At 44.6% G+C, this 11389-nt stretch overlaps 1 long non-coding RNA gene across 1 annotated transcript; it reads right to left on the bottom strand.

Moving 5' to 3' along the window:
- Positions 1–1137: 1137 nt before the first annotated feature.
- LOC120620930 (uncharacterized) lies at positions 1138–11117 on the bottom strand. The gene is made up of 3 exons (XR_005658033.1): positions 10886–11117; positions 1779–1881; positions 1138–1201 (listed from the first exon to the last, which is right to left on the bottom strand). It is a non-coding gene; the product is annotated as an uncharacterized LOC120620930 (long non-coding RNA).
- Between the last annotated feature and the right edge of the window lie 272 nt (positions 11118–11389).

Genomic DNA, 11389 nt, shown 5'->3' with positions numbered 1-11389 from the left:
TTTGTTTTGACTCTTGTGGCTAACAGGCAGAGCTTGTGACACTGCAGAAAAGCAGCCTTGGACCTTGAATGAGCTTGGGACCTGTCCCTGATGACCTGGCCACTGTGGAGGTGGTCTGGAGGTAGGAATGGGTGATAACATTGCCCCCGAGTATGTGGAGAAGGTGACGCCTATTTATTGGCTTTTCCTGCACAATATCCGTGACACTTCTGATAATGTCTATCTTTTCCTTCAGGGGACCATCCCTCTTCAACCTGGTACCCTTGGGGTTCAGCTGGGGCCAACCCCAACCACTGGCTTTAGAGGCAAGCATGTATCCCAGGCTGGACACTGAGACTTCCCCTTGGGACTTTAGCAGCTTTTTTGTGAGGAAAAGGGCATTCACTTTTTGTGGGAGTTGCCAGGTTGGCAGATTATAAGCTTGGAACTGCTGGTGGCCATCCTGTTCTCCACTTGAGGATGAAGCCAACAAGGAGGAAAGAGACCTAAGAGAAGGCGAGCATATGCTGTCCAGACATCAGTAAGGCCCTGGATCCAGCCACGCCTGAAGCCAACAGTACCCCTGGACCAACATGATTATATAAGTCAGTGTGTTTCTTTTTTCCTCAGAGACCATCCTGAGCTAGGTTTCTGCCATAGACAGGGTCTTAATAAATGCAATGTTTTTCTTTGATCTCATTTTTCTAAAAAATCAACTTCGAGTTATACTTTACATGCAGTAAAACCCATCCATTGTAAATGTCCAACTCATAAGTTTTATCAAACGCATGTACCCTTGTAACTACCACCACCACTGAAAATATTTCAAGTTCTCTCATTCCGCTTCATGGCCCATTTCCCTGACCCCAGACAACCACTGACCTGCCTTTGTTCTAGAGATTCATTTTGCCTTTTCCAGAACTCCATATAGATATTATCACATGGTATGTACTCTTTTATGTCTAGCTTTTTTTTTTCAGCATGATTTTGAGATTCTGAGATTCATCCATGTTTCTTTTTATTGCCAAGTAGTGTTCCATTGTATGGATGTACCATAGTTTGTTTATCCATTTACCAGGAGGACATTTGGGCTGTTTCCAGATTTTGGCTGTTACAAGTAAAGCTGTTTTGAACATTCCTGTACAAGTCTTTGTGTGGACATGTTTCGAGAGGTAGAATGACTTGTCCAAGGTCATACAGCTGATGGATCCTGTGGCTTGCCCTGGAAAACACAGTGTAGGGGCAGTTATGTGGCTGGAGAAATGGGAGCATGGTGTTTGGGTGTTCCTTAATAAAGGAAACTGCTTGGGGAGGGAGTTCAGAATCCTGGTAGCCAAGAAGGTGGTTGCTGCGAGAGACTGTCAACATGAATTTCAGCCATGGTCCTCATCTTTTCACCCCCCCAGACCGATGTCAATTATTTTCCCCCGTGGTTTGAAAAATTACATCTTTTAAACAGACTGTGTTTATGAAGCCAGCATTCACATCCCCAAATGTATTTCTCAAATGCATAAAGACATATCTAGAACTACCTGTCAGAGCCGACAATCACTGAACAAGCTCGTATGAGACATAGAATTGCGATTACTCCAGCCAAAACAGAGATATGCTTTTAAAACAAATCATGAACCCATCCTGGACGTCCACAGGATGTCGAGTCGGTAACCCCCAATTTAGTCCAGCCTCTCATTTCATAGATGCTGCAGCCAGTTCTCAGTCTCTCTGCTCAGGTCAACCCCTGGAGGTCAAGGAGGGTGTTTCCTAGTGCCCATGCTGTGAACTCAAAGTGGGCCACATACCTTGGGATTCTGTCACCCCTGGGTCCAACTGTGCTGAAGCCAGATGTGTCTCCAGGCCTTCCAGTTTTTCGAGCCAATACACTCTTTTCTTCATTTGAGCCAACTTGCAATGGAAAGAGTGCAGGTTAACACAGCTTAGCCACGACAGCACCCCAAGTTCCCCCAGAAAAAATCAAGACAGCTAGTTCAGTTCACCTCCTAGGGGTCAGACTACTAAGTGCTTTACATGTAGTACCTCAAGTTCTCCACCACTCTAGAGGAGGTACTATTATCCCCATCTTACTGTGAAGGAAACAAGCATGGAGCAATCAAGTCACAGAGCTGGAATGTGGGTGTATCACCATCTTGCATCCCTTTAAAGATTCTCTCAGCTCCCCTGTTCTCTAGACTCCTGCTTCCTCTGCCTCCGTGGCTGAGAGACCCCATGGGGTCTTCACAGATTCACAACTGAAGCTGAGCAGCTGCCTTCCTGACCCCTTCTCGATCACATCCTAGGGTGAGGGGTCTGACTCCTCAATGGTCGCCAAGAGGGCTAGAGAACTCAACCCAGAACATGAAGGGAGTTAGTTCTCAGGATGAACTTTGAGTCGTAGGAGACGAGGTGGGAGGATGAATCCCTCCTCCTTCCTCCCTTGGACCCTTTGAGGCACATTTTCCATATGGGGTTTGTTGTGAGGCAGTGGCAATGTGGTTATACGTCACCTTGCACCGCTTCCCATCATTCCCTACCTCCCCTCTCTTTTCCTTCACTCTTGCTGCCCTGGAATTCTACCTCCACGTTAAAGTACAACATTCAGTGTCTTGCTAAAGAGATTGCTAGGGAACTCAGGCAGTCTGGCTCCTGGATCTGTACTACCCGCTTTGGTGAACATTGAACGAAAGGATAGATGAATTATATGTCATTGCCATGGAGGTGGAGGACAAGAATAGCGCCCAATTCATCAGGTTATTCCTGTTTATCTTTTCGCCTCTATTCATTAGGTCTAAGCAGGGAAATCCTCTCTGACAGAAGCTGGGGCCTCCTCTACTAACTTCTCTGTCTGGTACTAAAGAAGCCATGCTCCTTGCCCCTCCACTTGCTAGTTATACAACATTGGCAAGGTACTCAGCCTCTCTGAGCCAGTTTCCGCATCTATGAGTAGGAATCAGAATGGCCTCACCACACAGGACTGTTGGGAGGCTTCACTTGCCCCTTAGTTTTATGCCTGGTACATAGTAGGTGTAGGGCGTTGCTGAGCTGACCTAATTACAGCTCTGCTCTCTTTTGGAAACCACCCTCTTCCATTCTCAGTCCTTACTGAATAAACAGGGCTGTCCCCTACCCCACCCCATTTCCACACCAGACCCAGGCCAATCAGCACAGCCCGATCTTGACTGCAGGTATCGGTTTAGGCCTGAGCATGAGACTGAAGTTGGACCAGTCCCTCTAACAGTGCCCTGAAGTTTGCAGAACAGCAGGGAAAGGGGTGCTTCCTCCTTGCTGACATCACTAGCCTGGAGTTACCAGATGCCAGTTTTACTATGTAGCCATTTGAGAATGAAGTCAGAGGGAAGTCAAAAGAAAGCAAAGCCAGAGATGGAGTGGGTCACAGAGTCCTGATGGCATTTTGGAGCTCTTGGATCTAGTCATGCCAGAAGCTAGTTAACCCCCGGTATTTTTAGAAATTAATAAACCCAAAATTTCCTTTTTATTTGCTTAAACCAGTTTGAGTTTATATTACCTAAAACTGATATAAATGGTTATGACTAACATAGTTGGTTCTCTATACGTGACAGCTGCTGTTATTGAGATTAATATTATTATTAGAAGCACATTAGCAAGAAGCTGCAGCCTTGGGGATGCATCGTCCAGGTTTTCCTGGAACTACTACAGTGCTCACACATGATACCCTGGATATCAGCTCCCTGATGGCAGGAGACTCAAGTTTTCTGCTGCTGGATCCCAGGTGCCTGGTATCTACCACAGGGTAGGTGGTGAAGAAACATTTTTGAATGTACAAATGAAGTAGTCCCATTGCTCACTGTCTCTTCTAAAGCGTCCAGCCTTCTATCCCTCATGCTGGCTACCCATTTTGCCCTCACTACTTGTCCTTGACTGACATCTGAACCCACTGGGGTGTCTTCCAGGAAACTGTCTTGCCATAACAATCTCTTATTTTCACTGTTCTTTCTAGGGTCTCATTTACCAATTCATATATTCAGTTTAAAAATCTATTAAAAGTGTCCATTATAGACCCCTACCTTATACCACTCACAAAAATTAACTTGAAATGAATTAAGGACTTAAATGTAAGACTGAAAACCACAAAACTCCTAGAAGAAAGCGTAAGAAAAAGCTCCTTGACACGGGTCTTGACAATGACTTTTTGGATAGGATACTTAAAGCAAAAGCAACAAAATAAATAGGACTGCATCAGACTGAAAAACTTCTGTATAGCAAAAGAAACGATCAACAAAACGAAAAGACAATCTAGAGAATGGGAGAAAAATATTTGCAAACCATATATCTGATAAGGAGTTAATATCAAAAATATATAAAGAACTCATACAACTCAATAGCAAAAAAATATAATCCAATTTCAAAATGGGCAAAAGACCTGAATAGACATTTATCCAAAGAAGATATACAAATGGTCGAGAGGTACATTAAAAGATGTCCAACATCACAAATCATTAAGGAAATGCAAGTCAAAACCACAATGAGGGATCACCTCACATCTGTAAGAATAATTATCATCAAAAAGGACAAGAGATAACAAATGCTGGAGAGGATGCAAATAAAGGGGAACCCTTGTGTACTGTTGGTGGGATTGTAGATTGGTTCAGCTACTATGGAAAACAGTATGGAGTTTCCTCAAAAAATTGAAAATATAACTACCATGCGATCCGGCAATTTCACTTCTGGGAATATATCCAAAGGAAATGAAACACTACGTCAAAGAGATATCCATATCCCTATGTTCATAAAATCATTATTTACAAGAGCCAAGACAAGGAAATGACCTAAGTGTCCATCAAGAGATGAATGGATAAAGAAGTTGTGGTACATACATTATATACAAAGGAATATTACTCAGCCACGAAAAGAAGAAAATCCTGCCATTTATGATAACATGAATGGACTTGAGGGCATTATGCTAAGTGAAATAAGTCAGACAGAGGAAGACAAATACTGTATGATCTCATTTATATGTGGAATCTTAAAACAAAATAAAACGAACAAACAAACATAGAAAAAGAGATCAGGTTTGTAGTTACCAGAGCTTTGTGTATAGAGGAGAATTGGATGAAGGTGGTCAAAAGTACAAACTTCCAGTTATAAGATAAATGAGTTCTGGGGTGTAATGAACAACATGGTGACTGTAGTTAACACTGCCTTATGGTATATTTGAAAATTAAAAGAATAAATCTCAGCTTCTCATCACAAGGAACAGTATTTTTTATTTTTCCTTTTTGTGTTATTTTCATGAGATGATGGGTGTTTACTAAACTTCTGTGGTTATCATTTCACAATGTATGTGAGTTATTGTGCTATACACCTTAAACTTATGCAGTGCTGTGTGTTAATTATATTTCAATAAAACTGGGAGAGGGGAGTGTCCATTATGTTAGGTACCAGGGAGAGATGCAAAAATGAATAATGTTTTGCCTGGCTTCAGGGAGCTTCTGTTCTAGTGGGGATGTATGTTGATAACTTTGGTACAATTAGATTATTTTAATTGTAATTTCCTGATATTTTTCTACAGACTGGATATTGAAACAACTCTAAGGAGTATATTTTGCTTTTAAGCTAAGTTGGAGCTAATCAGTTTATCATCAAAGAAGAATGGGCAGTGTGGGCGGGTGGGTGGCCCTGGGACTCTGGGAGGGTAAGAAAGTGTGCCAAGCTCTGTATTCAGCTTTCCAAACCAATTTTATTTCTAAATTGGAATCATTGTTGAATAAATCCTGCTGAATAAACAGGTTCAGAGAGGTGAAGTAATTTTCCTGAACAGAAATGGGATCTGGACCCAAATCACCGGGAGATTCTGGAGGGCCCTTAGAATTGATAAGATTTCTCCATGCCCCAGCTGGCAGTGTGTCATTGTCTATTGGCTCTCATAGAATCTCGTGTGACTATCATGTGCTCTTCCCACATTCTCCTTTGGATAACAATTCATTTCTTTGTTTCCATCTCCTATCCTGACTGCCGGTAAGAGTTTCACATTGCAGTCATCTTCACATCTTCCACATCTACCAGGGTCTGGTCCGAAGTAGTCTCAGTGTCATGGGCATCTGTCAGTTTAGTACCCCAGCATCCCTTCTCCCTTTCTTCCAATAACAGCTCCATCCTTCCCTGGAGAACTGCTCCTCTACCACACTCTATTTGGTCCTGGGGTATTTTAATCTTCCTGGTAACCAGTTTGTCATATGAGGCCAATCACAGGTCAGCACACCATGGATTGGTCCAAGGGATGAGCATGTGATCCAATCAGAGTCCTTCCTTGGAATATTCCGAATTTTCCTCTTAGATCACAAGCCATAAATCTCTGACTCCAGAGCTATCAGTGGCCTGTGGTGGAGGCTGGGAGAAAGAGACCCTAAAGCAGTCAGCTCAAATCAGCCCTTTTGCCTTTCTGTGTCTGATAATTGACTCCCTCCTCCTTTTTAAATTATCAAAATAATACAGGAAGATGGTAACAAATCAAAACAATACAAAAGAGCTTGTAAAGGAGAGCAGCAGTCTCCACCCTGTTCTTCCCTCTTCATTTCAGAGGCAAACTATTGGACACGTTTGCTTTTGTATTTTTTTCTGATGGTTACCTCCATAACTCTAGATAATATGCTTATACACCTATTTCTTGATTTGTAAATTTAGACCAAATCTATTGATTTCTCTGTAAGGTACATGAGAATTTAGCTCACTTAATACTTTTGTCTTTTTCCTCTCAGCTTTGAAATTTATAGTGTATCTAGTATATGCCTACTGATTACCTATGTTTAAATGTCTATTTCTTTTGTTCGATTTTAGATAGTTTTTCTGGTCTTGCCTGTCCTTTTTAGTATAAGAGTAAATATTGGATGTCCCTACCATGTCCTCTGCCTGTTCACATGCCCCCTTGCTCAGAAGGTTTTTTGTATTTTCTGTATTATTGACATTCACATTTTCTTCTGCTCTATAATCAAGGTTTTACTGCTTTGTCCACATGTTGACTCAAAAAGTCATGAGACAGCATTTGCATAAACATAATTGTTAAATACTGTTTACTGTAAACACCGCTTTTAAGTGAAGCTAGTTGGATTAGAGTTTGTGTTGGTTATGGCCAATGTGTCCCCACTTATGCATTTAAGTTCTATTGAGTTGGATGAGATATACCCATATACCACTGCGATAGAGCTCCACTAGGACCAGCTTCCTGAGTTTGCTACCTGTACAGTCACAGACTGTCCCAGAAGAGCCCTGTGCTTGGTTTGATGCTTTACTATCACTGTTTTAAAATTCATAATCATTTTTGAACTAACGACCTCACAATTACATGGCCAGTCCTGAGCTCACCACCTTGCCAATAGAGGTCTGTAAAGAAATTGTCTCCTCGGGCACCTGCTGGGCACTTGAGAAGAAAGGCAGGGTCCTTAGTCAGGTCCTGAAGCAGGCATGAGAAATTTAAGTGAGAGGCCGTGGACCTCAGCTTTGGTTTGTGAATGTACTCATGTTATAAGGTCAGGATGGGCTTCTCCAAATTCCTTACAAAGGGGCTGAAAAATTGGTGAACTTGGGCTGCATGAGGGAGGTGGAATCATCCCTGCATCACAGACAGTAGCAAGGCTGAATGATCTGCCCAAGGTCCTACTGTTAATAAATGGCAAGTCCTAGATTCCAGTCCAGGCCTGTGATTCCCAGACCCCAGCCCTCTCTGTTCCACCACTCTGCCTCCAGACCAGTGCTGCACGCAATGCAGTAGATCTGGATTTAGTTCTAGGCCTGCCTCTGATGTGTTGTGTAATTTCAGTGAGGGACTTGTCCTCTCTGGACCTCTTATCCCAGAGTCCACTGAGAGGGTGGATAAATTTTAAAAGTCCCTTTCGAACAGATCACTATATAACCAAATAAGAGAAAAGAGTAAATTTCTCCTATAGACAAGTTCCAGCTAATAAATGCAGAAAGAATGAAATATAATACCATTTTGCAGTTCCTCACAAATTAATTGCTTGAATGGTTGCTATCACACAAAAGAGAGAATCAGACACTATGTACCTCCCAAAAGAACTTAACACCACCTAATGATGTAGTCTTGCCAAAAAAAAAAAAATCAAATTTGAATCTGATCAAGCTTCTGTTTCTACCAATTTATAGAACGGAGGAATATATTCAATTATACCACAGGGCAGCTAAGTCCAGCTGGAGTAAAATGCCATAAGACAACTGGTTTCTTCCAGTGAATAAATAAAAATAAACAAACAAACAAAAAGAAACTCTAGACCCAATAGAGACTCAAAAGACATATTGACCAATTGCATCCTTATTTGGATCAAAATTTAAAACTGTAAGAAAGCAATTATGTGACAATTGGAAGTTTGGACATTTATGGGCTCTTTGTTAACATAGAAATTATTATTAACTTTTTGTGTGTGATAATGGTGTCATGATCATGGTTTAGTTTGTATGGAAGAGTACTTTTAGAGATACACACTGACATATAGATAAAATGTCATGCCTGGGATCTGCTTCAAAATAACACTGGACGAGGGGTGTGAATGAGGCAAGATGGGCCATGGGTTGATAATTGTCACAGCTGAGTGATAGGGATGTGGGATTTGCTATATTATTGTCTGGTTTGCATATAATTTGCAGTTTTAAAAAAGTTTTTAAAAGTTCCTCCAGGAGTCTGTAGTGGCCCAAGCTGTGGGTGAAAGATTAGGGGGCTAATTTAGGGGACACCAGACTTTGCCTCTCCATCTCCACCTCCCATGGCCAGTCTGGGCCCTGGAGTGTTATAGTCACTAGCTCCCAGACTCAGATCTACAGGGTGGCTTTCTTGGTGTTTACATGAGCTCTAGGAGCTGGACAATGTGATCATAGAATTCTGGCCCCTGCCCAGAAGTCCAGCTCTCCCCTCCCCAGGGGATGCTGGCTCCACATTCCAGGCACATCCTCAGCCACGTCAGACTCTGCCAGCACAGGTGGGAGAAGATGTGACAGCTGGTGGGAGCTATGTGGCACTTCCAGTCACATTTCCCATGACATCCCTGGTGTGGGTGGCATGACCAGGCCAGGGACTGAGGACCTGGAGGGACAGAGGGCCACTCACAGGCCCTACACCCAGGAGTCCTCCCTCACAGGAATGGACACCGACCACCTTGGTGCCCAGTTCGTTGCATGGCCATTGAATCACTGGGCCTTGGGTTCCCCATTCAACAGAAGGTGGCTCAGTTTTTCTCAATGGGCTGCTATTGGCCTTTGTGATGGACAGTTTTTCCTAGTTAGTATTCCCATTTCCAGCCCATTAAATGCAGGCAATAGAACCTGTCTCTGTGGCAACCAAAAAATACCTGACACATTTCCAGCCACCCCTGGAATGCAAACTGCTGTGTCTCTAAGGACCTTGCCAAGCCCGTAGTTCTGTGCATCTGTGTTTCTAGAGAGTTCAGGACAAATTGGGGGAGCGAGGTGCAGAGACTGTTAATGTCTCAGAGTTTTGCAAGAAGATGCTATTTGGGTAGGTCTTGAAGTTTGACTAGGAGTTTGCAAGGCAGGCAAGGTATTGGGACTGGGTGAGGGGAGATGAGCACATTCTAGGTGGAAAGATCAGCCTGTGCACTGCCTGGAGATACAAAAGAGCATTTGGAGAAGTGCAGAAGTTCCCTGTGGCCCCAAGCTGTGGTCTGTGCTGAAAAACCATGCAACAGAGGTGGGCCATCAACTTGTAAACAACAGGAAGCCAGCAATGATTTTCAGATGGGGCAGGAGCAGGTTTTTCTATCCTAGCCCTCTGGACCGAGAAATCACCAGACGCCGACATGTGAATCAGGAGAATGTCTCGCTGTCCCTAAGAAGGACTTAGGGTCAAAACTGGAGAGAATCAACTCTACAGCTGGGATGATTTCTTGCCCCAGTGGCACCCAGGTGGGAGAAACTTGGAGGTGATAATGAGGGAAAGGGCCGTTCAAGCTTCACAAATAATTGAAGAGAGCTCTGCATGCGAGAAGTGCAAGAGCACATGCAAGCGAGTCTGTGTATGAGAGTGTGCGAATGAGTGTGAGTGGATGTGAGTAGGTGAATGGGTGTGGAAGTGAGTGTGTACCTGAGTGCACAGGCTATTCGTTCATCTAACACGTATGTGCCCAGTACACAGTGGTGAACAAACACTGACCTGGCCCTTGTCCTCAGAGAGCATAGGATCTAGGGGATCTAGTGGGGAAAAGAAATAAACAAGAAAACAAAACCGAACACATTCCATAAATTAGATTGTGACCCGGGCTAGAAAGGAAGCAAGTGGAATGGGGACTGGAGAATATTGAGGGATGAGTGGGGGAAACCCGTTGGATGGGGTTAGGAAGAGAGGGCAGTGCTCAAGCTGAGAATTTACAGGTGACATGTGTTGGGCTTGGGCCACCAAAAGAGCTCTCCTTCCTAACAGGCTTTTGACTTCTTTGGTGGGGGGCAGGGGGATTACCTATTTCCCACTGACAAAGCCTACCAGGCTCCTTCCGCCCTGCCCTAGCCACGGGGTGGGCACCAGACCCCAGCGTGGCCAGTCAGAATCTCCTCTCTGACTCGGGCAGAGTGACAAAGAGGGTTGGAGACCTCCACTGCCTCCTGCCACATGTTTCTGCTCAGGGTCACTGCCGGCCCTTTCTGCCACTTGGCCCTCAGCTGCCTTGGTTCCTGTTCATGCCCAGGCCTGTTTTCTAGCCGTCCTATTGATTTTCAGAGCTTGTGTGGGTGTGTCTCTCTGTGGGTTTGGTTTTGGCTTTGAGATTAGCAAAGCCAGAGCAAGAGCACAACGAGAACTGATGAGGCTCACAGGGAATCACCCCTCCTGTTATACTCATGAAATAGGGTGCAGAGGCTGCTGTGCTTCCTGGAGCCCAACACCTCTACCTGGCACACACTCGTGCACACTCACTCAAGAACCAGCCAGAGTGCTGAGTCCTGGCAGGCCTCGCAGGGAGGAAATGCCAGCCACATTTCTTTCAGCCTCCCTGGGGACTCTCCACCGCCCCAACGCTTCCTCTGAGGCCATATAAGTGGTGTAGGCCTTGTCTACCCCAGGCGGGCGGGCCTCCCGCGGGGGCCGTGACTCAGGGCTAAGTCAGGCGGAGGCAGGATGTCAGCGCCATTCACTGGGCCACGAGGAATCTCACTCTTCTATTTATAGGCAGCACAACTGCTGGCCCAGCCTGGCGAGAGGAAGTGGCCGCTACTGCCAGCGAGTCAGGGGAACGGGAGCAGCGAATCCAGAACCAGAATGAAGCGAGGCCTCGTCAGCCCCTCTGCCTGCCTTGGGGGTTTCCAGACTTGGAATGAACTGGACTAGTGCTCCCACTTCAGAATGATCAAGGCTGGGACAGGCCAGGACAATGAGCTCAGAGCCCGAATGACCCATAAACTGAGCAATGGGATGATGGAC

This window comes from Pteropus medius, unplaced genomic scaffold (assembly GCF_902729225.1).
Source record: "Pteropus medius unplaced genomic scaffold, Ma_sr-lr_union100, whole genome shotgun sequence".
NCBI lineage: Eukaryota > Metazoa > Chordata > Mammalia > Chiroptera > Pteropodidae > Pteropus > Pteropus medius.
Note: the sequence above shows the minus strand (reverse complement) of the source record. Positions and strands in the feature narration are given on the sequence as shown.